We start from the raw sequence: 3,728 nt of genomic DNA, 5'->3' as shown, positions 1-3,728 counted from the left end.
AGGGGTTGGGGGCAAAGCGACTCTGCTGCTCCCTCTCTAGGATGGCCCAGTGACCACCAAGCTCCAACACCTCCCTGGCAAAGATGCAGGGACATAGAAATGTGTCCCAAGATCCCCAGTGCAGGGAGCTGCAGATGGCTTCAGAGAGTCGCCCCTAGTAGGGCTCTGTGAAAACATCTCAGGACTGTCATAGCTTATTTTTTTCCTTTGAAATTTCTCTCTTCTTATTTCTGTTAACTTTGCTAGTTAAACTGTCAGGCCAATTTTGAAAGGGAATAAAATCTTTGTCCCTCCTCCCATCCTGAAGCCAAAATCTATTTTGGTTCATATAAAAATGATCAAATTACAGCTTTTGGCATGTTCCTTAACTAGGAAAAAATAACTTGGATTAACTAGTGCCAATAAACTAAGTATTTTCAATTAAATTCTAACATTAGTAAAAATATCAGTCATACCAGTCTAAATCCTAACCAACTCTAAAACAATATGTGTAACCCTCAAAGCAGCTGTCTGCAAAAACAGCTTCTATTACTCATATGAAACTCTGGGCAATAAAAGGAGCAGCTCAAGGGACTCAGTGGAAGGGCAAATGTCTTAGGTGTAGCAACAGAGCCCAGGCAGGCCCGGGCTTCCAAAATAGGCCATTAATGTAAAAGAGAAAAGCATCCTTTCCCCACTTTCTGTCCACTAGCTTGGGCTGCCTCCCAGTGGCTCTCAAGGACCCACAGACGGGGGGTCCTACTGAGGCTGCAGGCAGATGAAGCTACTCTGCGGAGGGGGCTCATGCCAGCACATTCTGTGCAGACTCTTCCCATTGGTGTTCACGCCTGTTCAAGTCCCAACACGAGGGCAGAGGAAAGCTCTGGCATGTTTCTGTTTCGGCACTGGATACAGCCAGCCGCGTCGCTCTGGTGGCACCTGGCTCCCCACACACAAGGTTCTGAGGACACACATGCTCTGCCACTGTGACTTAGAACCCCTCTGATTGGTGTTGTGAGACACACACACCACTTCTAGGCTCGTCAGCACTAATCTAGGAGTTTCATCTTCCCAGATGGGGGAGGGGGGCGGCCCTGGCTAAAGCCCTCCTACCCATGCTTTGTTTAACCAACCTCCACTGAGCATCTTACAAGGGTACATGTGAAATTTGCTAAATGTAGAATATAAATGTCTTAACACAATAACTAAGAAAATGCTGTGAAGGCTATGTTAACCAGTTTGATGAAAATATTTCAGATTGTATATAAAACCAGTACATTGTACCCCATGATTGCATTAACGTACACAGCTATGATTTAATAGAAATAAATAAATAAAATACCTCTACTGAGCATCTGAAGGCCAGACGACATGCTGGTCACATGAATTACCAGGTTGATGGACTATCACCATGGCTGAAGATACTCGTGGTCTAACAAGATAGACAGATCTTATGACACATTATTCCAGGGCAGCCTGCTAAGTATCCTAGTAGACACGTGCAGAGCGTAACCACAGGAATACAAGGGCACCTGTCCTAGGAAGGGAAGAGTGAGCAGATGGAAGGCACAGCAGCTGCAAACAGGAACTGAGCAAAAACAGCATGCAAGTTGCACAAACTTCATATACATGCATAGACTTTAGTGGAGGGGGGTCTCCACATCAAATGTTGATGCTGTCTGAATGGTATACAATAGACATACGTAAGTCATTAAGCATTAGTCACTAAGTGTTTAAATTTTAGAATAAAGATCTCATTAGTTTATAAAGGCCATTAATACAAGATTGCTTACATTAAAACTGATTTTAGTTTTCAAACCAAAAGCGGAAGAGGATAGGCAAATTTATATTTGACCTTTCTAAACTATGCAGAAGATAGTCACTTCAACAAGCAGCTGACCTTCATTTTATGAGTATAAACAGTTCACCTAATTTTTCCTAGCCAGTTTTTTTATTCTAATAGATCCATTACATATGTGGAAATGAAAATAAAACATTTTTGCTTGGTTTTCAGTACTGACCAACATTTTGCTGGGTGGTTAGCAACCTTGGGTGATACTTGAATGCTCCTGAAAAAAACTAATAAAATGCAAGTCTCATCATTTCATGTGTACTTCTAGTTGTCAAGTGGCTGTGTCAGTCAAGGTCCAATCAGGAAAAATGAAATCTGGTTTATTCAACAGAGAGAATTTAATGTAGGTACTTTGTTATCTAAGTGGGGGAGGGTAGGAGGCCACCATGGAGCACCTTGGTAACTGGAGGCCATAACCACAAGGAGTAACCGCCGACCTGGGACGGGGGCACAGAGAAAAGGGGTTAGAGATATTAGTATGTCAGAGCTCAAAGCAGGAGGCCTTGCTGAGCTGTGACTCAGACCTCTGCACAGGGACACTGCCAGGGAGGTGCTGGTCCATCTGGGAGTACCCGATGAAACTGGTATGCAAACGTGACAGAAAAGACGGAGGATGCAGGTGGCCAATGCCGCCAGGGAATCGGAAGTGGTGCCGAAAGGAACAACCAGCCACGGAATGCAGAAAGTGCCCTGGCCCTCAGCCAGACTAGCTGTTTCCCCTCCACATGCCTGATTGTCAGGCTCCCACAAGAAGCTTCCAGACAAATGAGAATGTAGTCTCAGCTCCAGCATCGCAAAGCCTGCCACACGGGAGTGGATTTGAAGCTGAAAGATGGGAGCTGGTACGTGCTACACTGGTTTAAGATGAAATACCAATTAAGATCTAAAGAAAACCAAGGGAGCGATTACTGCTTTCTTGTAACATGGCTACCTTCCCAGCAATGAGCTTCACAACTGTTTATTTGCTTGAGTATGAGAAGCCAATCACAAAGAGAGACAGAACCTGATTCCTGTTCTCAGATGGAGGCTCCTGATTGTGGATGAATCTTTTTTTTTTTTTTTTTTTAATTCAGTCTCCGTAGAGACTGTCAAAAATTGCCAATGCTGACTGTATTTCAAGTCGTCATGGCAGGGTATTGGGAAAGTTTTCAATTAGCAATAATTGCACCTCAGATAAACCTCACTGGCTATGATGTTGCCACTGAGCAAAGCTTGATTGTGGGTGAAACTTGACAGGAACCCCATCTCATTCATCTTGGTAACCCCCCTACATCTGGTATGTGGAGGGCACATAATGAGTGCAGCCCACCCTGGCTGGCCTCCTCTCTTCTTTAAGGATCACAGTTAAACTCTCCTGCCCACCCTCCTGCATTCTGGATGGGGCCATATGACATGAAACCAGAGGAGTATAGGCAGAAGGATGTGATGTATGTCTGTTCCTACCCCAGCCGTAAAATCCCCTATGTGCAATCCCCTCTCACTTCTTCTCCCACAGGTGTTAGTGGTGACGTCTCTTGGGGGGAGGGGCTGAATGAGAAGCAACATATCTTCCAACCCACCACTTCCCCAGCCCCCACTGCCACCACCAACAATGCTAAAGAAACACTGAGATCTATTTATCACAGCTTAGGACAACCTATCCCCACTACCCAATGGTAGTTCACTAAAAACGTGAAAATTTTTAATTGTGAAATGCAGGTATACTTTTACTCATAAATGCTTGTAGAAACAGAATCACAATTCTGGAATTTGCTCATGAATGTTCTAAATGCAGTAGGTGTCATGTTTTCTCATGATTTAGAATCTAAAATAATTGATTTGAAAATCATTACCCACATCCCACTCTTTCTAATGAGACTGACTTAGCCTCACAATGCAAACTAGTGACAGAGGTAGA

The 3,728-nt window shown here is 44.0% G+C and overlaps 1 non-coding gene across 1 annotated transcript; it reads right to left on the bottom strand.

Moving 5' to 3' along the window:
- Positions 1-2,904: 2,904 nt before the first annotated feature.
- Positions 2,905-3,044, bottom strand: LOC111728320. Its single transcript, XR_002775653.1, has one exon. It is a non-coding gene; the product is annotated as a U4 spliceosomal RNA (small nuclear RNA).
- Positions 3,045-3,728: the final 684 nt, after the last annotated feature.

This window comes from Otolemur garnettii, unplaced genomic scaffold, assembly GCF_000181295.1.
Source record: "Otolemur garnettii isolate 467f Iridium unplaced genomic scaffold, OtoGar3 scaffold00149, whole genome shotgun sequence".
Classification (NCBI taxonomy): domain Eukaryota; kingdom Metazoa; phylum Chordata; class Mammalia; order Primates; family Galagidae; genus Otolemur; species Otolemur garnettii.
This window is presented reverse-complemented; position numbering and strand designations above follow the sequence as displayed.